Here is a 22,449-nt window from a genome sequence, read left to right as displayed (position 1 = left end):
ACTGAGCTAAATCCCTGGCCCCCTTCTTTTTTTTTGAAACCATATTTGTGCAATAAATTAAAAGGAAGGGAAAATCCTATCAGAGTGACAGGTGAGAAGGTGGGAAACAGAGTGACAGGCAAGGAGGTGCCTCATTGAAGAATAGAAAAATATCTTTGAAACACAATAGCCCTACCACTTGACTTATGGCTTAGGTGAACATGGTTTGAAGCACTAAGTCTCATAAGCTGAAAATAAAATACTTTAAGCCCTTTTATTCTTCCTTCCTCTTTCCTAAAGAATATGCTACTGAAGCTATTGTTTCACAGATATTTCCCAAAAAACCCTGATGAAAAAAGTGGTAAGGCTCTCAAATAATTTAATATCTTTTCTTTTGTTTACTCAAATGAAAATTCACAATATCCATGTATGTATTGCAAAATTGCTGCATTTACACTAGCTTGCCTACTAAAAATAAAAGAATATACCATGTCAGCCTCTAAGAACCAGTAACGAAAATGTCCTTAGAGAAAACATTTTGTAAAGTGGGAATTATAAACTTCAGGTTTTATTATACAAGGAAGTAGATGGATTAAGACTTACAAGTTTGGGACCTAGTTTCCTTTTAACTTTTGGAATTTAGGCTAGGTAGCATAAATCACCTCAAGTTTAGGGGTCACAGACATTGCTCTATGCTGACTGCTGTTTAGTTCAGCCGTTGTGGATTAAAGGTAGAGATTTCCCAAGAATATATGTTAAATAGAAAAATTTGTGCTCTGTACTTGAAATATGAGTGTCTTATTTAAAAACTGAACAAAAACCACTTTAAATTATTATAAGAAGGGTATTTCATAATGGCATAGTCAAAATTTTCCTGTCACCCAGCAATCTAAATTTATCCTATGCATATAATAATACTGGAGATCAAAACAGCCTTCCAACCTTAACAAAAACAGTGAAAACTTCAACCGTCCCCTCCCCAAAGTGACCTAATTAAATTGAACAAAATAAGGGAAGGAAAAAGATTATGATCTCACAGTCCCACCATTTGCACTTTCCAAAAAAGTGATAATGTGAGGGGGTTTTATACAAAGTTAATGATTAAACTGAATGATAGATATAAAAATTAAACTGAAAGATTTAATGTTTATAGCTAGATCTTCTTCTTACATAAAAGACAAAGTTTAAAAATGTTTAATATCAAGGCTGAGACAAGAGGATCACAAGTTCAAGTCCAGCCTGAGCAACTTCGTGACTAAGACCCTGTCTCAAAAAAATAAATAAAAATAGAAAGGGCTGGGGATGTAGCTCAGTGCAAAGCTCCAGGATTTAATCACTAGCACTGCAAAAAGTTTAATATCATTTTAGCTTCATCTTATGAAACAACTGACTCATATTTTTCCCCACCAGCACTCTTGACTATAGTTGACTCTCATTCTTTCCAGATGTTATCCTATCATTGAAGTATAGATTAAATAGAAATAAGGTGCTTACACTGGCACAGCAATAGACTTCCCAAGACTTTATATTTGAAAGTTGTTTTTTTTCCTTTGGCAGTGCTGAGAATCGAACCCAGAGTCTTAGGTATGCTAAGCATGCACTGTACCACTGAGCTATATCCCCAGCCCCTGAAAGAGCTATCTTTAAGTGGATTATTAAGAATTTAAAACACCATATGTTTATATTTTCAATTCAAAAAATCCATGGGTTAGTTTGCTTTTTGGCTTGGCTCATTTTAGAGTACAGGTAGGTATTGAAAGCAAAATAACTATTCCAGGGAAAATTATATATTATATCTTACAAGTCAGTTTTCAAATTCCAGACTTGCTCTTTTTTTTCAGCAAAGCTTTCATTTTGTTAACAAAAGTAGCCTCCTGTGTAGTTTCTATCAAGTCCACTTATAACACTTTCAACACAGAGGAATAATTTCCCCTAAGAACACTTAGGGTCGGCGTTGTGTAGAGCCAGTAGGAGCACTGAGCCTTAGCGTGAGATTAAGTTTCTCATCTTACTGACACTTTCTCTCCATGCCACCTCCCTAATACAGTAGCATTTCATTCATAATTTGGATTTTTAAACCAAAACGTTAAGGTCAATCCCAAATAATTTACTAAAGTTATTATCAATAAGCAGTTTTTTAATTGAAGGACTGAAGGAATTAAATAGAAGGCACAGTAGCACCGTAAAGCTTTTTCAGAGCATAATAATCTTTTTGTGTTTGTGTAGAACGCAGACTTTCTTTTTTTGCTGTGAAAAATGCCTGCTGAACAATTAGAAAATCTTTATTTGTCATCCTTCCCTTTGGTCTTTCTGTATACCATCTCTTGAAAACCGGCCAGAATCTTGTTCTTTCTCTTTCGTCTCTCTTCTTGGTTAAAAGACGCAAGGGTCTCTTCTCATCAGCACTATAGATCTGGTTCTCTTTTCGCAGTCGCACGGCCTCCCTTCGGCGATGCCTGCTACCACTCATTACGTAACCCGAACACTCAAATGATGCAGTTTCTTCACTTGTCAACCCAATTTCACCTCTTCGTGGAATACGTTTCCCAGCTTTTACATATTCAGCCATAGCCGCACCTTCACCAGGTAATAGAGCATGGCCATAGTTCCAAGGTTTATCATCTTGAGAGGCAAGCGTTTTTGGAGCTTCTGGGCCAATTAAATCTGAGCGTTCTTCAGTCTTTGATCGATCCTTCCAGAGATTCTCCAGAAATTCTTCTTGGGAATCTTTAGAACTTGAATCACTGGACTGTTTTCTGCTCTTCTTAGACTTCTTTTTCTTATATTTCTTCGATCTGTGTTTCTTCTTTTTTTCCTTTTTCTTAGCTTTCTTTGCTCTCCTTTTTGTATCTTCATCACTGGAGTCTGTTTCAGAATCAGAGTCACTGTCACTATCTTCAGAGTATTTCTTGTCTTTTCTTTTAGATGATTTCTTCTTTCTCTTTTTCTTGGACCTTTCTTTTGAACGGGTAGACCTTTTCTTCTTTTCCTCTTCTGAACTGGATGCTGAAGTAGTGCTTTTCTTTGGCTCTTCATCCTCTACTGGTGTATGTTCATCAGAGCCTGGTTCAGGATTCTTTGGAGAAAGTCCCCATACTCCAGGAGCTCCCAATTCTCCAATCCTTTCTCTCTCACTTAATCTTTTCTGCCGCAGGCTCTCCTCCCTCTCTTTGTCCAGGAGGCTGGGCCATGGCTTGTCGCCGCCACCTTAGGGGTGCGAGTAGGCGCCATAATATGCGGAGGAGGAGGCAGGCGCAAAGGGGTGCTCCGCAGCGCGGAGAGTCGCTCTCGAGAGCGCGACCCCGAGCGGGAGCGGTGCAGCTGGTTTCGGGAGCTTTGGATGAGGCCACTCAGCGGACGGACGGCTGAGGCCATTCCAAGGATCACCAGACGGAGAACAAGAGCGTGAGCGAGATCCGCGGCCCCGGCCCCGCGGGGAGCGGGAGGATTTGCTGGGCTTGGGGCTCTTCGACAAACTGCCACGTTTTCTCCTGGAGCCCGAGGCGTCGCCCTCGGGGCTGCGCGACCAGAACACCGGAGCCATCGCAACAGGTGTGCCCTGGAAGCGGCGGGACAAGGGGGCGCTCTGGCGACGCTGGGAAGATCCCCATTGCCTTGGCTCCCAGAGCCCACTGGCTCAAAACTTCCCAAACATGTAGAAACCCTGGAAAACCCTGATCATCTTCTTTTCTAAAAACAACCACAAGACTTTCATATTAAAGAGGTTCGTGTTCCAGTTTAAATGGCTGGATGAGCTGGGCATGATGGCACGTGCCTATAATTTCAGCTACTGGAGAGGCTGAAGCAGGAGGATTGCCAACTTTGAGGCCAGCCTGGGCATCTTAGTGAGAACCTGTCTCGAAATAAAAAATAAAAAGGGCTGGGGATGTAGCTTATTTGTAGAATGCCCCTAAGTAATACAAAAAAGAAAAGAAAAAGGTAGAGGGCTAGATACCAAAACAGTGGCCTCAGAGTTACACAGAATAATAATTGATCAGCTATCCGGGGCTCTTTAGGGTGAACCAGGTTTTTGCTTAAATGGAGGCATGGCTGAAGTGAATCTATTTTTCTGGTTTCCTCTAATGGCCACATTTACCTGGAAATTTCTTTGTTTCCTTCTCCAAATTAAAGATTTGGAAGCAGAGTTGAAAGCAAAACTTTAGAATGTCAAACCCACAAAAATGTAATGGTTTGAGTATTTAATCCTGGTAAACTATTAAACAGATCTGAGTGGGTACTTCAGTTTATGTGGAACTAGCACTAGACTCCAAGCCAGAAAACAACACATCAAGGATTGTCACAGCTGCTTCAAATAGAGTCGGGTTTAAAGAAAACAAGTTATATGTATATACTCCTTTTCTTCCACTGAAATTTTGAAAAGTTGAATGAAGCATTCCATTTTGATTCTTGAATATTTTTATCTATGAGGTGCAATTGAAATATATTGTGAATGTTTAAATTTTTTAAAAATTATTACAGTAAAAAGACACATTGCTATTAATCCTCCTCAATATTCCTGTTCATTTCAAACACACTTTATGATTAATTTCTGGAATTATTTGCACTGTCATGTCTGCTTTGAGCTCTTGAATTGAGATTCAAAACATTTACGTATCCTGTTCATTTTGACTTTGGGGAAGAGCCAGGAGTCACATGGTGCCAGATCAGGTGAATAAGGTTAGTGAGGACACACAATAATATGTTTACAAGCTTGTCTTTCTGGTGGATGACACTTAGCGACAGCATTCACTATATTTTTGGTTACACCTCATAAAGCCATTAGTGAAAGAAGACTTCCAGAACTGTTTCACAAAGTAGTTGGAACAGTAGGATAAATGTATTCAAAGTGAGGCAGAGTGCCATCAACAGATGTGGAAAAAACTTTTGACAAAAGCCAATATCCACTTATCATAAAAGCCCTGAAGTAACTAGGTATAGAAGAACCGTATCTCAAACTGATAAAAGCATTTATGACAAGCCTTCTTCCAACATCTTATTAAATGAAGGACGCTTTCCCTCTAAAATCAGCAATAAGACAAGGATGTCTATTGTTACCACTCTTGTTCAATATGGTATTCAAAATATTGGGCAGAGCAAAAAGGCAAGAGAAAGAAATAAAATACATATATAAAGAAAAGGAAGAAGTCAAACTGTAATTTTTCACAAATGACATGATCCTCTGTGTAGAAGACCCCCCAAAATTCCACGAAGACTCCTAGAATAACCAAATTAAGCAAAACACAGCAGGATACAAAATCAACACACAAAAAATCTATAGCATTTCTCTATACCAATAATGAACTCACTGCAAATCAGAAAAACAATACCATTCAAAATTATCAAGAAAAATTAAATACTTAGGAATTAACCAAGGAGATGAAAGATCTCTACAGTGAAAACTACAGCATACTTAAAAAGGAGATCAAAGAGGACTTCAGAAAATGGAAAGATATCCCCCGTCCCTGGATAGACAAATCCAATACTCCCAAAAACTGATATACAGATTTAACCCAACCCTAATCAAAATATGACAGCATTCCTCACAGAACTAGAGAAAACAATTGTAAAATTCATATGAAACCAGAAGAGACAGAGAACAGCAAAAGCAATCCTGGGCAACAAGAGCAAAGCAGGAGACACCACAATCCTGGACTTCAAGTTACATTATAAAGCTACAGTGATAAAAACAGCATGGTACTGGCACAAAAACAGACATGTGGATCAATGGGGCAGAATAGATGATGCAGAAATGACCCCAGGCATATTTAGCTATCTAATCTTTGACAAAAGGGCCAAAACATACACTGGAAGAAAAATAGCTTCTTTAACAAATGATGCTGGGAAAATTGGCAATGTGCAGAAATTGAAGGTGGACCTATATGTATCTTATCATGTACCAACTAAACTAAAAATCAAAATCTAACAATTAGACACTTAATCTGCTGGAAGATAAATATGTAAAACTCTTGAAAAGATAGATGTAGGCAAGGATTTTCTGAACATAACCCCAATTGCAGAAGAAATGGTACCAAGAATCAACAAATGGAATCCATCAAATTAAAAACTTCTGCACAATAAAGGAAACAACAAACAGAGTAAAGAAGCAACCTAGACAATGGGGGAAAAAAATTTGCCAGCTAGTCCTTGGACAGAAGACTAACATCTAGAATATATAAAGAACTAAATAAAATGAGATGACCTAAAATAAAAGACCAAATCAAAAAATGGACATTTAAGATGAATAGACAATTCCTAGAAGTACAAATGGCCAATTAATACATGAAAAAATCTTCAACATCTCTGCCCATTAAAGAAATGCAAATTATAACAACACTGAGATTCCACCTTTCTCTAAAAAAAATGGTTTTCATCAAGAAATCAAACAAAAGCAAGTGCTGGTGAGACAACAGAGTAAAAAGTACACTTCTACATTGTTGGGAATGTAAACTAGTACAATTATTATGGAAATCAGTATGGAGATTTCTCAAAAAACTAAAACTAGAAATTCTACATGACCCAGCTCTACTCCTCTGCTAGGTAGCATCTCAAAAGAGTTAAAGAGGTCATATTACAGTGATACCCATGTTTATTCCCTCACAATTGTTGGAGGAGGGCTTTTATGTCCATCAACAGATGGAATGGCTAAAGAAAATGTGGTATTTATACACAGTGGAGTGTTACTCTGCCTAAAGGATAGACATGAGTCATTTGTAGGAAAATAGATGCACCCTGAGACCATAAACCTGGAAAGAATTAAATTCACAAACCAAGGTTCCACTGTATTAACACAAGCATAAATATCACATGGTTTCTCTTATATAAAAAACACAAAATATAAATAAAGCTCAAAATAAAAGATAGATGATATGAAATAGGGAGAAAGACATTTTGCAAATGGGAAGGGAACAAAGAAATTGATGGAGGATGGATGGAGGGTTGGGGATGGGATAAAGAATTGAGATGTGCTTTGTATATGAATCATCTCTGCATGAGGAAAGTGATCATTATGTGCTATAAACATGTATTAATAAAAATAAATAAAATTAAAATTAAAAATATAAAAAACCTCATAATACCTACTGCTTAAAATTCTCTCAAAATAGAACTTTTAGTGGCTGTAAAATATTCTGCTTTGCAGTGATACAATAATTTTTCAACTGTTTCTGCAGGCTTAATAGGTTACTTCCACTATTTCAGTATTATAGGCATAGACATTACCCCTGAATATACAGGTAGAAGCACATTCTGGCCATTATTGTGCATTGTCAAACTTTTTAATTTCAGTTATATTATGGTCTGTGTAGTGATAATTGATTATGGTCTTAATTTGCATTTCCTCGACAAATGACAATATTGACAAATGTTCTGTGCCTATTTGATATTCTTATGCCTTCTTTTGTGAATAATAACAATTTCTATATATTTTTCTTGGAATTTTATAATATGCATTTTTGAAATGTTTGATTCTCTTGTGTTACTTTGTATCACAGATTCTTTTAAATAGAAATACTGTGACTTACTATAGAACTAATAAATATAGCTCATGGGAAATTTTTTAAAGTATGGAGAAAACATGAAAGTCTCCCATAATCACTAAGTCTCTCCAATAACCACTAAGAGGTTGCCACTGCCAATACTTTAATTTTCCAGTCTTTGCCTCATTCAGTTTTCCATAATCAAGTCAATATTGTATATTCAACGTGGTGTTCTACTTTTTTCTTTCAATTCCACATTATGAACATTTTTTCATACATTGTTAAATATTTTTCTCACACTATCCTCTCTTCTTCCTTCACCACTCACAGGAAACTAAAATTTATTTGAGACTGTTACATACAAAATAACAAATAATTTTTAAAAATAACAAATAATTCTCTACTAAAATGTATATAGTCCATAGTAGAAAATACGACAGTTCACATGGGTTTTATGGAAGGGCAGATATAGCTGGAGTTGTCAAGAAAACACGGTGTAAGTCAAGATACTGTAGGCACAAAAGCCAGAGAGCCACACACACAACTGTGTGGAGGCAGAAGGGAGCAGGGCTATGCTGGGTCCCTTTGCTCCCCAGGACTCTGTAAAGAGGGCGTTGGCTTAGCAGTGAAAGAAGTGGGAGTGGGCAGATCTCAGAGTTTCCTTTAAAGGTTGCAAAAGGAGCTGCCGCTCTCTGTGGAGCCGAAATATGCTCAGAATTACACAGAAGTTAGTGGTTTATGGGGAAAAGGCTGCTTAACTACAAAACTCTTATTTATGATGAGGGAAAAAAATAAAACATGCTCTGCACACTGCCATTCACAGAAAAGAGAAAATCCTGTATCCTTGTGGCTACAAATCATATACCCATGGTGGTGAATGACACGTGTTTTCTCATTTATTGCTAATGAAAAATATGAGAGATGAATTATTATCCCAGTTTTTAAGATGATAAATGAATTTTATATAGGTTGAACCATCTGTCTGCAATCATGACTCGTCCCATAAGCCACAGGCATGAGTTCAAACCCAGGCCAGATCTGTATCTGAATGACAGGTCTCCACCTTTGCTGCTTTGCTGCATAGTAAAATCTTGTGCACAGGTTTAAAAATTTTAATGCTCACATCTCCATTTGCTGGCCTGAATTTCTGATTCAGGTGATCTCTTATGGAAGCTAAGCTTGGTGAGTTTTTTTTTTTTTTGGTACCGGGGATCCAACTCGGGACCTTGCACTTGCGAGGCAGGCGGCGGAACCACTGAGCTAAATCGGCTTTAACCTTGGTGGTTTTAAATGTTCCCCTCCAGTAATTCTCAGATACACCCACATTTGGCAACCATTGCCATGGCCCATGCTTCTCAGCCAGCACAAACCGTTGTCCTCCTCAGATGATTATGGAATGCGTCAGGTCTTTTTATGGAGGATTTACCTAGTTTTGAGTTATTCATTTGATTGTCTTTTCAAGTTATTTTTTTCTTTTTATTAACATAAACTGCATAGCAATGGGCTTGGTGTGGTATTTCCACATATATACCCACTGTGTGCTCATCAGCTCCAGACTCCCTTTGTCTACTTCTCACATGTGTATATCCATATCAAACTTTGTTAAGCACTGTTTTACATTCTCAGCTCTCTTACATAAGAGACATGTGGAACTTGTCTTTCTATGACTGGCTTTTTTCATTTAACTTGATGTCCCTCAGTCTCATCCATGTTGATGACATCACAGGATTTCATTTGTCTCAATGGCTGATAGTGTTCTATTTTGTATGTGTACACATTTTTTACTTACCCAGGCTGATTCTGGATTTTAACTATTGTGAATAGTGCTGAAATAAACATAGAAATGCAGAGATATCTCATTGCTATGTTGATTTCATTCCCTTTGATTTTATATCCTTTATCCCTTCTTCTTCAGTTATTCCAAAAATGTGGATATTTGTTCCCTTAATAACGTCCTGATTTTTTAAATGCTCTCCTCCACCTGCTTCGCTTCCTTCTTCAGACTGATTGAGATATTTCAAAAGACCTTTCTTTAAGTTCAAGTATTTTTTCTAAAACTTGTTCTAATCTGTTGGTGAGACTTCCAACTAAATTTTTTAAAATTTACTTGTTGACTTATTTATTTCCAAGATTTCTGACTGGTTCTTTCTCAAAATCTCTATCTCTATGCTGAGTTTATCACTCACATTGTGCACTGTCTTCCGAATTTCATTTTCACTCTCTGTATGCTCCTGTATCTCATTAGGCTTTTTAAAAAAATAATCACTTTTAAATTCTTCAGGCATATCTTCTCTATAAACTTACTTGGGATATGTTGCTAGGGAGTTGTGTTCTTTAGGAGACATTATGTCATCCGGTGCATCTGGCTGCTGAGATATCTCTACCACTTTTACCGGGTGGCCTTCCTAAGCAGCTGTCCCCTAAGATTGTGTCTTGGGATGTCCGTTTGTTATGCAATGCTGGCCTTGTTTCTACTAGCAAGAAAACTTATCTCCTTTTTGCTTGTCTGTCATTAGTGACTTTGAGTGCAGAGTGTACTACAATGGAGATGGAAAGATGCTGTGTTTCTGCAGGCCATGTAAGAGTGTGTACACCATGGCAGCTCCCAGGCAGGTGCGGTGGAGACAGGGGTGGATGGGAGCTTCTCACTATGTGACTTCTCCTATGGTAGAAATGGGAACCACAAGTGAGTGAGGTTTCCTCAGGCACTGTTGATATTGGCTCTGCTCCCAGAAATGGCACCAGGCACTGGCAGCCCCAGCAGTGGTGAGCAACCTGAAGCCCCTGACATCTGACCAGCAGTAGTGTGGGCCCAGACTCTGCATGAGAAGAGGTAATGGTGGGAACCACAGCACCCTTCTTTGGTACTCACACTCAGTTCTGACAGCAGCATGCAGCACAGAGACAGAAGAGCAGCTGATTCAGTTCAGTGCATGCTCAGGGCAAGGCAGAGGTTGGAGGCTCAGCTTTTCTCCCCTCATTCCTGGGAGCAAGGCAGAAGCTGGAAACGTGGCAAAGTCCCTTTCTGTCCCTTTGAATGCGCAAGCCTGGGGGATGGGGTGAGAGCTGGAAGCCGGAGCTGCTCAGGCTTGCCCCATGGATGGAGCAGCAGTGGGAACCACCATGTTCCCTCCCGGCCCCATCAATAACAGGAGCCTCAGCCACAGTATGGGGGAGGGGAGCTAAACCACGGGGGACATCTAATTGTAGTCCTGACGCTGGTATGAGAGTCAGCTAGCTGTGCTCTCATCTCTTTCTTTTCAAGGTTGTTGCTCTATGTTCTCTTCTCTGTGAAAACACCTGTACTGTGGGCTTGGGTTACAGTCACTCTCTGAGTTCATGAGGTAAGTCTCCTTCCTCAGGCCAATACAGTGGGATGTCTGTGGGATCCCTGAGATGGAAATACACAGGGGTTTCTGATTTCTAGAGCAGCTAACATTCATATGCTAGCTCACTTCACAAGATAATTCTGAGCATCAGGAACCCCAGAAAAGCCTGAGGTCTCCTAGGAGATGATGTGAGGTCTTCTTCCAAAACCACTGTCCAGTGCAGATTTCAGGTTACTTGTCTAAGTGGGTTTAAGTCCATGAGGACTGAGAAACTTTCCAGTGGCTAGAACTGCCAACATCCACACTGATGGAGTTTTCTGGGACTCTCCTTTTCACCCATACCCCTGCAAAGGGGAGAATCCCCCTCCCCTGGCTGTGCAGCCAGGGTGGCAGTTGCTGGGATGTTTTGCTTCCCTTTCTATCTGTCATCCCAGGGCTCTCAATCCTACATGGTTCCACCCCATCTCTTACTTGTTTCCAGGGTTTTCCCACTGTCACTCACTCACAGTACAGGTGTATGCCTATTATTCTTGCTCTTTGTGCAGTAGTAGGTGAGTGCTGGGCACTCTTCAGCCATCTTAAATCTCCATAACCCAGTGAAGTTCTTACGCATGTGAAATATATTTTTAAGAAATGTACATGTATGATTTGTTTTCTGAATCTTTCAAATGTGAGAATGTCTTTTTTTTTCTGCAGTGCTGAAAATTGAACATAGTCTTGTGCAGTGATGTACCACTGTGGTACATCCTAGATCCTAGGTCTTCTTTTTCATTTCTTTACAAAGAAGGATAATTTTGGTAAACAGGAACTTTGAGAAATCAGCTTTTACCCAAATTTTATGGATGTTTCTCTGCTCTCTTTCTTAGCAATTATGACTGCAGAAGCCAAATCTAATACTTTTTCTTCCCTTTTAATTAATTTGGATTGCTTGTTCATCTTGAGACTTGCAGGGTTTTCTGTCCTTTGTCACTTTCATCAATTCACTACTTTTATCTTTCTCTTTGTTCATGAATTCTGAAAGGGCACTGGAAATTTAAACTCTGATTCAATGCTAGAGACCTATTAATTCCTTTGGTGACACCAATAAAGATGCTAGAAGCCCTACTACATTTAAGTCGCTTGGCCTTTATTTCACTTTCCTGGCTTCTCAGTTCACCCTAATCTCTGCTAGCTCTTGCAGGGAGTTTGTATTCTTTTGCATACCACTGTGTATTTCAGGCAGCATTAAAAATATCTTTTGATGTTCCTTGGATAGTAATCACTTTCCTATATTCCAAAATAGAAAATATAGTTTCCCCTCTGTTTTACTTACCTCTTTGTTGTTGTTGTTGTTGTTGTTGTTGTTGTTGTTGTTGTTGTTGTTAGAGGTTTTTTCAGTCCTGGGAATTGAATCCAGAGCTTCACACATGCTAGGTAAGTGCTCTATCATTGAGTTGTGCCACAGACCCTCATAGTTTTATTCTTAATTAAGGAAACAAGCTGTCTAGACTCACTGTTTTTCAGGTGATGAGTGTGTGGATTTCTCTTCATGACATCCAGAGTTGGCTGGAATCTAGCTAGAAATCAGATAAAAGGCAGGCCAATGAATATATATTCTGTACCAATTTTCAGTTTGTAAAAAGCAATCATCTTTGAGTGATGATGTCTATATTGGGATGATTTAAGATATGATACTTCCCAGGCTATAATCTTCTGAACAAATTTAATAAATGAGGATGATAACATCCAGTTAGATCTTTTTAGATTCTTTTTTAGATCTGTATCCCCACTATACAATGAAGTAATGCTATTCTCTTTTATTCTCCCTTCTTTGTCTTTTCAGATTAAGTACAGGATACCTTGTTAAGTTTGAATTTCAGATTAATAACAGATAATTTTTATTGTAAATATATCTCATAAGCATTTGGGACATATACTAATTTCATTCCCATTTAGTATTTGGGACATGCTTATGTTAAGAATTATTTATAGTTTCTGTGAAATTCAAATTTAACTGGGTATCATGTCACATATTTTTATTTGCTAAATCTGACAACTTTATGAGTTCCCCCACAGCCCTTTGAAGTTGTTTTCTGAGAATAATAATTCATAGAGAAAGGGCTGCATTCATGGGACTGGGTGTGTGTGAGGAAAGTTTGGTGGGCTCAGAAAATTCTTTGACCACTTCCTAAACCATTTGCCTGTGCAAGAGGGAAACCGCTGTTCAGCTTTCTTACTAGGATGGCTCTGGTGGTGTTGATCTGGGAGAAATGGTTTAGGGATTTTTCTCCTTTCTTCCAGTTAGGCAGCTTACTCTGTTGCAAGGATTTGGCATTTGTGAGCCTCAGTTTCGGTTTTTAATCTAATTCTACCGATGCTGGATGTAAGAATGTAAGTTGGATGTAAGAATTCTATGATTCTGAAAATTGTTGTCTTTAGTGGCTTTTGTCCATTTTTAACTTTTTTAGTGTGAGAAATGGGGAGAGCTGATTCTGAGGATTTTAGGCAGAGGTTATTGTCACCGATTTGTATGTATAAAGCCTTTGACTACAATTTCTGAAGTACTCTCAAGGGGTCCAAACAGAAAGAGCCAATCATTGTTTATTCTTGACCTAATGAACCTGCCAAAATGGAATTAACTGAGATGAGTCTAAATCTACTTCCACAACAGCAAGGCAAGCTGTTTGGGAAAAGGTGGTGAAATTGCTAGATGCAAAAATCATACTGCCTAAGGATGTATTCAAGGTGGTATTGTGGTTCAGTCTGTGAGATTTTTGTATGTCTACAGATGTGTTTGGAGTGATTCAGGGCTGTTTGGCTCAGTGTTTGCTTTTGGCCCAATATGAAGCGGTTTATTGAAAGTCTATTCACCCCTTGCCAGCTATACAAGCTACCCAACACAGCAAAGGCAATCTTTACAAGAATTCCTCCTTTTCTGTTACTCTGGGGACATGGTCAGTCATGCATCCCTCACCTCACTTAGAGTCACACTTAGATGCAGGATCATTTGCCCCTGGCTATTTGGCAACCTTCCCAGCAAATGAAAACAAGCTCGGTTTAAAAAAACATCTTCAGCATTGGCCTTGACACTCTTCATTCAACCATTTCCCAGCTACTAGCTCTTCTTAAATAAGCCATGCATTTAGCTCAGTTCAAGATCTTGCTTTTGTGTAAATGTACAATGCCTCATGTTGTGTTTCATCTTCCTAAACACAAGTCAAGCCACCTGCTTTCCCTGTTGGATTTCTTCCAGCTGGTTTCCCATTTGTCTTAATTTACTCTCAGAGTTTTTGCCTTATTGACTTTTCAAGGCGCCTTAGTCATTTATTTTGTCAAGATTACCTTTTTTTATGGCTGTGCTATTTGATCGGCAGAACACAAGTTTGGCGTTAATTATATTTATTTGGACTTTGCAGAAGAAGATGATGGATTTTTTTTTTTGTAAAGAATAATACACTCCCTAAGAGACAGAATCTGATGAGGTATTCAAGTGGAAAGAGTTGCCTTCTTCCATGGCTGTTCATCAGGAGTTTTGAGATAAGTGAAGATAATGCTATTCAACCTACAACCTCAAAAGCTCTTTTAAAGCTCCATTTGAAGACAGGCTACTCTGAGGAAGCAAACCTTTGGAGAAGAGCTGCTAGCCAAAAGGCGCTCATTTGAGATCCAGAAATGGGAAGATTAAACAGAGTTTTGACTTGTGTCCTGGAACAGCTGAATGTGGCCTGTCTCTAGGTACACTCAGTTTCGTTCTGTACCACTGTAAAGGAGCTTGCTGTGTTTTCGTCGAAATACCCCCTGCTAGGCAGGGGGCTGGAAAAAAAAATCCCAAAACATTAATAATTTACTCCATAAAGCTCACTTTTCCTGACTCGTAAAATGAAGTCAGTAATTTTTTACTAGTTGGAAACCAAGTGGCTAAAAAAGATTTCACATTACAATGCCTTAAAAAAGACAGGAAGGAGACCAAGAAATGGAGGGAGTGGAGAGGAAGAGGTAGAAGAGGGGAAGTAAAAAGAATTAAGATGTGTTAGGTACAGGTACTAATTCCCCACAATGAATGTAATTATCATGTATCTACTATAAACATGTACTAATAATTTTTAAAAGTGAGAAAACTATAAAGAAAGAGAGATAACATTCAGATCAGACTGAGGTATGTTCCTTTGCACCTGTAACCATTCTGAGGTGGGCACTGCAGGCTTAGCAGGTGGTTCTGCCCCTCGAAGACATTTAGAAGCACAGTCACCATCCAACTGGCTCCTGGTTCATCTTGCAGCCATTATTCTCCACTTAAAAGGGCAGAGTTGAGTCTCAGCAAATCCAGGCTGCAAGGATTGAAGGATAAGTCCAGGATGAGCAATTTTTTTTAAGGATCATACCTAAGAGCTTTGGCTTTTCCAGTTGCATCCCATTAGTAAGAACTTAATCACAGGCCCACACCTAACCATACGTGAAGCTGGAAAATGTCATCTTGAACAGGGAAGCCATATGTCCAGGAATTGGCAGAATGGGAAGAATGAGATTTGAGGGCAATAGGTGAATGTAAAAATTAGATAAAGTACTAAATAAATGCTACTATGGAGTACTACTGAGGGCCTTATAAAGTTTTTCCTGCTATCATTCATGTTTTTCAAAAAAGATTGATAATTTTTAGAGAAGGAGGGGAAATTAGAAAGAATGCATTGCTCTAAACACACACATGAGCGAAATAGGAAGTCACATCCTGTAACATTTGAAATGTATGTAACTCTCTTTCTCTGATGATTTAATTGCCTGTCACCTTCGAGGTTAAGTATGGAATAATTCTTCTGAGAAGCCTGTCTATTTGACAGTGATGAGAAATCATCACTTTTTAGGTATAGGGATGATGGCTTGTATTTTTTCTTTCTAACAAAGCTCTTTGGAAGTTATAGGTGTTGATGGTTACTAGGATATTTATTGTTTGACCATATTCAGTATTGAAAGTCTTGAGGTAATAAACTTAAGTGTTGATTTGACTGACTGGAGCTGCATCTCTTGAATAATTCATTTGTGAATTTCTGAGTAAGGCATTGTCCAGAGTGCTGTGATTTCTTTTTCTGAAACCTTGCAGTCCAAAGATTTGAATGTCACATTTACTAATGCACGCGAAATGTCTGACTTGTGTCACAGCAACTCAAAATGTGTTGAACTATTTCTGTGCTTTAAGGTTTGACAAAATGAAAATTAGAGTAGTTGGGCTAAAAGAAAGTTTTTGTTAGAAGTAAAATCCACAATATACGTCTATTTGAACAACTCTGCTTAATAAACAAATCATTATTTAAATCTTACTTCAGAAACACAATATATATGTATTGATATGATCACAAGGATATATATTAAAAGTTATATAGGTTATTTATGGTTGCTGTGATTGCAAAGGGTTGTTACTTTCTTCTTTATGTTTTCTCTATCCTTAAGAAAGCAAAATAAGGGGCCAGGGATTTAGCTCAGCGGAGCAGCCACCTGCCTTGTAAGCGCAAGGTCTCAAGTTCGATCTCTGGTACCAAAAAGAAAGAAAGAAAATAAAATAAATGTGTGAAATTGAAAGATAGAAAAAACAAGACAATATAGTTGTCTTCACTAGACTCTCAAGTTACAAATTTTCCACAAGGCTTTTCATAGTGACTGTAATCACCACAATCTTATCATCCTCCTTAGATGACTAAGGGAAGTAAGTATGATGTTGGTTGGTTGTTTTCAAATGTAAATCTAAGTATAGAGGTACTATGCATGGTCCCCCAAGGCAGTGGTGGAAATAGGATTGGAACCTGCAACACTTCCATTCAAGGTCCCCAAAACTTACGAAATTCATTGTTCACAAAAACATAATGAGTGCAAAAGACTGACATTTCCTTTGCCATTGTTTCTTTCTTTAATGCTCCCTAGTGCCCCATACTTCTCCAGGAAACAGCCCCCCACTCCTTCCTCTTAATGAACATCAAAAGGCTCAGAAGCTATTTGTACATCCACCATATGTTTATTGCAGAGAATGAAATCAAATCTTGTTTCAAGTTCCCAAGTGGGAATTCCAGGGCCACGGTGGGGCTGCTCCAGGATATGAAGGTGAACGCTGTCATATTCATTTTCCAAACCCAGCAGAATCTAACCTGTCCCATAAAAGAGATTTGTCATTTAACTTTAACTCTATATTTCCAGACTAGAATTTATTATCTTTATGTTCATTCAAATGCCTTAGACTCTTCAGCTTGGGAGATCCATGAATTCTGAGTACAAATAAGTGAGAAGAAAGAAGTGGGAATTACCAGTAATAAACTTAAAACTACTTATTTTGGAGGTCTTATTTCAAACAGTGTTGCTATTCTGGCCTAGGGTTCTGGCCTCAGTCTTTCCTAAGCATTTACTCTCATTTAAATCTCATTTTCTCACTTTTTGTAAGCTGGCAACAGTGGTCATATTAGTTCACAAGCAGAGGATAAGTACTTTCTTGTCTTATATACTTATGATTCAATTTACCTCTTATGGGAGGATGGGGTGAAAGGGATATTAATAAACTCACAGCTTTATATAACCTATCTTATCTGAGGAGTTTTCTATTTTAAGACCCTAGGTAAAACATGATAAATTTTCCATTTCTGCTTACTTGCCTGTAACTCAACAATACAGTATGATAGGAGAGGGGATAAAAATGAAATGAATAAGGTAAATATACGTTCTTGTTAATCCTTTGTGTGAGGTCCATTTCAACAAATATTTATGGGGATTTTTTTGGTCAGAAAGTTTGATCTTAATAACAGAATCAAACCTGGCTTTAAAAATTTCAATACTTTTAGACAACATAAATTTATTAAACTTCTGCCATTGTTTTCCCATGTATATTTCATAAAACACCAGTTCTAAGACATGGTTAATAGGTATTGCACAAAAACTATCCAACCTCAACTTTTTCAGATTTGCAAAAATACTACTCATGAACATACTCCAGTAAATGAAACACAAATCCAAGAAAAAAATGAAAATAATGCTGAACAAAGAACCAGTACAACTAATACTTCCCAAGTAATTTTTTAAAAGAGCAATAATTCATTTATTTTGGAAGGGAAAGGCACATTTACAGGGAGTTTGAGAAGGACCTCGGCTTTTCAAATGCAAATGTTCCAATTCAAGATGTTTTAAAGTCATAATTACAAGTACAATCTGGCTTGCTTTAACCAGATGTATTGTTCTATAATGAACTCTATTTGTTTTTTTTTAAGGCTTCCTCTCTTCCCCCTATATTTGGCATTCTCACTGCTTGCTATTGGCAGAAAAAATTTTCTTTTTTATCATTAAGTTTATTGGTACAACCTAGGTATACATAATGATCACATTCGTTACATGGAATTTGTACGTACACACTATATCCGGATATGTACTTTCCCATTTCCCACCCCTCCTTTCTACCCCTTTCCCCTCTTATTTACAGAAGCTTTTGCACAGCAGAAGAAGTCACCAACAGAGTGGGAAAAAATTTTGCCAGCTGTTTCTCAGACAAAAGACTGATATCTAGAATAAATAAAGAATTGAAAAAACATCACCATCCCCAAATTCAAAGACCCAATTCAAAAATGGGCACCTGAAATGAACAGACATTTCTCAGACAAAGAGGTAAAAGCAGCAAATAAACATATGAAAAAATGTTCAACATCACTGATCATTCGAGAGATGCAGATGAAAACAACACTTGAGATTCTACCTCACCCCAGAAAGAATGGCTGCTACCAAGAAATCAACCAATAACAAATGCTGGCAGGGCTGTGGGGAAAGAGGAACCCTTCTCCATTGTTGTTGGCAATATAGAATCATGCAACCACTGTGAAAATCAGTGTGGAGATTCCTCAAAAAACTAAGACTAGAAGTTCCATTTGACTTAGCTATATCATTTCTTGGTATCTTCCCAAAAGAATTAACAGCATCATATCACGGTGATATACACACACCTATGTTCATATCAGCACAGTTTGTGATAGCTAAATCTCAGAAATAACTCAAATGCCCATCAACTGATAAATGGATAAAGAAGATGTGTTTATTTTATACAGTGGAGTACTACTCAGCCATAAAAAGGATAAGCTTGAGACATTTATAGAGCTAAATAAATGCACCTAGAAACCATACTCTTAAGTGAAATAAATCAGACATACATGTGTAAATATCACATTGTTTCTCTGGTGTGAGAAAGTGAAAGTATAAATAAGGACTCAAATGTATAGTAGATAATGTGAAATAGGAAGAAAATGATCAAATGGGAAGGAGCACAGAGAGGGAGGAGAGGCAAAGAAACAAAGCTCTCCTAAATAATTTTGAAAATGAAGCCATATACTTTAATGTTTGAGTTAAGAAAAGATTAAGAAGAGAAATTATTTCAACCTCTGTCTAGCAAAGGAGATGTGTGGCCCAAATCCATGACTATCCTTAGATTTAAGTATGAAGACAATCTAGTGGGGCATCTTCCCCAGAACAGTAATGAGGCCAAGGCTCTGAGAGACAGGCCTGAATCAGGGTCAGCAAAGTTGCTGCAGGGCCACCAGGAAGTCTTCTGTCAACTTTGGATATGCTGAACTGTAAAGATCAAATTGGAAAACTGAAGTTATTTTATAGGTTATTTTATATGCTATAAAGATCTAGTTGTTCTTTTGTCTGATTTTTCTAGCAATGGTATTATTACTTTGTAGGGTGGGGAGAATCATTTCTTTTCTCTTTGGGTAAGTGTGGACTTTAGGTTGCAGAGCCACGGCCATGGATTTCCTATTTTCTTAGCAGCAGTAAGTCCCAGGGAGCAACAAAAACACCACATATGTTGATTTTGGCTGCCTGAAAAAGAGTCCTATAGAAGCTTATCAGCTGCCTCTAATCCCAGATACATGCACAGAGCCCTATAGGAAATATTCAAGTTTGTTGTTTTTGGGCAGTGAGGTTGTTTCCTTTTTCTTTATATTGTTCTGTAATTTGCAAATTTAGTTTCAAGATTTTTTATCTTTTTAAACTTCTGGAAAGGAGAAATGCCTTATTTTTTTACATTAATAAGAAATAATGAAAATGTGTATATTTTTAGAAATATGATTTTCTACCCATACATAAAGAGACCAAAAAATCTTTCATCCTAAAAAGATGTGAAATGTAAATTGAAGAAACTGAGCTAATTGCTTAGCTATAACTCTGATAATACAATTTTCCACATTGTTCAGACATGAGATATTTTAAGAAATGTGTTTTTGTTTAAGTACAGCTTTTTCTTTGGCCTTCCATTTAGGGTTGCCTACAGTTTAATGGTTGATCGCCTCTTTCTACAGCTATGCTACATAACAGAATCTTTCCGCTTAAGAATAGCTCTGATCAGGGACTGGGGATTTAGTTCAGTAGTTCCACCGCCTGCCTCGCAAGGGTCCCAAGTCCGATCCCCAGTACTAAAAAAAGAAAGAAAGAAAAGCTCTGATCAAAACATAAATACTTAAGATTTTCCCTTACTTCATACATTATCTTTTTTCACCAAAATATGTCCAAAGCCATCATGAGTGCCCTGAATTCCTTTTGTTGTATCCTATGAATAAAGGAAGATGATGCTAAAAACTAAGATTGTAATGTTGATGAATAGTCTTCCATAATACATGATGTGCATAAGAAAAGATAAGGAACCAGACTCTTGGAGGGCGATCAATCCTCTGACTGCCTAGAAAGGTGGATGGTGAGGGCTAAAGAAAAAGGGGGAAAAAATAAGAACCAAGCAGATTATGTAACGGTACAAATTTCCAAAGATGAATGCCATTATATCGTATATCTAAAATGTACCAATAAAATTAATTTTTTAAAAAGACAATAAAGACTTGCATAATTTCAAGTACTGAGGGATGAGGTCAGAGCAGACAAAGACAAATTTATTGGGTTCATAGGGAGTATCAGATGTCTCAGAGGGTAGCAGTAATCCTATGATGATGAGGATCTTATGCTGATGAGGATCTTAGGTTGATGAGGAGCTTATGTTGATCAGGACAGGGAGATGAGGAAAACATTCTTACAGCAGAAAGTGGGGTAAGTTAAGCTGGCAAGGAATTTGCCCCTTCCCAGGTTAAACCTTTCTCCTTTTGTATTACTACTTTGTTCTTAAAGAACCAGGATGTCTCCAGCTGATGTACTCTTGCCCTTGAGCGTCACAGCATCATGGGACCATTGAGGCCTCAGACAGCCCTAGTCATAATTTAATTTTGAAATGATTTTTCCCAAAAATTATGAAAAGGTGGCTCTCGACCCCAGACTATCACTTCCTCTCCCCATGCCAATCCTGACAAGCACCTTTAAAGATTAACAGAAGAAAATGACATAACAGGCAACTGCATCCCAAACCTGTGAAATCACAAATCTTTAAATGTCTTTCCTATCTTGCATAATGAGCTGAGATAAGGATGCGTTCTATTTGCAGAGTGTCAGTGACCACATCTCCCACCCTCAAGTCTTCATGGGATATTCCTCCTCCATTTCTTCAAGAATCTTCCATGATCAGCTGGGCATGGTTCCCTCCGTTTTATGGACATTGAAGAATCCACAGACCTCTGTGAACTTCATTCAAGAGAAAATCCTACTTGTTCATTTATTCATGCCTTCTCCTTGTTTTCCATAACATCATCTTTCACTGAACACCTGTCAAGCCTTGTGCTAGGTGCTCCTGTCATGCCTTCATCCTCTGTATCACCACCTTGTATCTCCTTCCTTAGCGCTCTGTCCCAGGAGTCCTGCCTTTGGTTTCCAAGCCCTCAGGATACTCTCTTCATCAAAATGTAAGTACTTTCTAGATTCAGGTGGAGACATCAGAATGTGGCATAGGGGAAAGACCACGGGCTCTGTATCAGAGATTTATACTTAGATTTAAGCCATGGCTCCTTACTTATTATATCCGTGACCTTTAATGAGTTATTTACCTTCTTTCATTTTTCACTTCTACTGTATGAAAGCAGTTATTTACTCTCTCTCATTTTTCACTTCTACTTTTCACTTCTATGAAAGCCATAATTCTTCAGAGCTGCTGGAGAAGTTGGATGAAATATGACATGTAAATTGCCTTAAACAATGACAAGATTGTGGGAAGCATTCACCAAATGGTAGTAATTCTCATGTTTAAGAGATAGTTTCCAATTCATTCAATATTGGCATGTTCACAGGGGTGGGAGGGGGTCAGTTGATTTTTTTAAGGACTCCTTATATGTGTACGCATTAGGTAGAGAGCAACTCAAATATTTATTACAGTAAGATGCAAATATATTAAGTTGAGTCTAGATGATAGTGTTTCTCTTCATTTGTATAAGTTTTATGAAAGCCTTCTTTTTCTCTTTTGATACATTATAATAGCAGTTTAATTACAATATACATCATTTTATCTCCTCTGCATTTTCTTAAATTGGAAAATACCAATAAATTTGGATTAGCCATTACTAAATCACGGTTTTCCTTGCTTTCCACATTTCCTTCATTTCCACCTTATAATTTTTTTCTTGTTTTTCGGTACTGAGGATAGAACTCTGGACCTTGTGCTTGCGAGGCAGGCGCCGGAACCACTGAGATAAATCCTCAGCCTTTCCACTGTTTTTTATTTTTTTGTATATCCTTTTAGTGGTACATTTCAGGTGTACAGTATAATGACATTCATCATTGGAGATATGCACCTTTACATACTC

At 37.9% G+C, this 22,449-nt stretch overlaps 1 protein-coding gene, 1 long non-coding RNA gene and 1 pseudogene across 2 annotated transcripts in view; 1 reads left to right on the top strand and 2 right to left on the bottom strand.

The window, feature by feature from the left end:
- Nucleotides 1-22,449, top strand: part of Ahr (aryl hydrocarbon receptor) — a 140,650-nt gene that overhangs the window by 97,907 nt on the left and 20,294 nt on the right. The window contains exon 14 of the mRNA XM_004839591.4: nt 21,201-21,555. The gene's annotated coding sequence lies outside the window, so the exon portion shown is untranslated. The remainder of the gene's footprint in view (nt 1-21,200; nt 21,556-22,449) is intronic.
- On the bottom strand, nt 2,157-3,523 carry LOC101708368 (NF-kappa-B-activating protein pseudogene; annotated as a pseudogene).
- The window catches only part of LOC147829260 (uncharacterized), a 205,734-nt gene continuing 194,631 nt past the window's right edge, over nt 11,347-22,449 (bottom strand). The window contains exon 3 of the long non-coding RNA XR_015449363.1: nt 11,347-12,339. This is a non-coding gene — a long non-coding RNA (uncharacterized LOC147829260). The remainder of the gene's footprint in view (nt 12,340-22,449) is intronic.

This window comes from Heterocephalus glaber, unplaced genomic scaffold (genome assembly GCF_053883595.1).
Source record: "Heterocephalus glaber isolate CG9 unplaced genomic scaffold, H.glaber_assembly_v1.0 deba00000676, whole genome shotgun sequence".
Taxonomy (NCBI): Eukaryota; Metazoa; Chordata; class Mammalia; order Rodentia; family Bathyergidae; genus Heterocephalus; species Heterocephalus glaber.
This window is presented reverse-complemented; position numbering and strand designations above follow the sequence as displayed.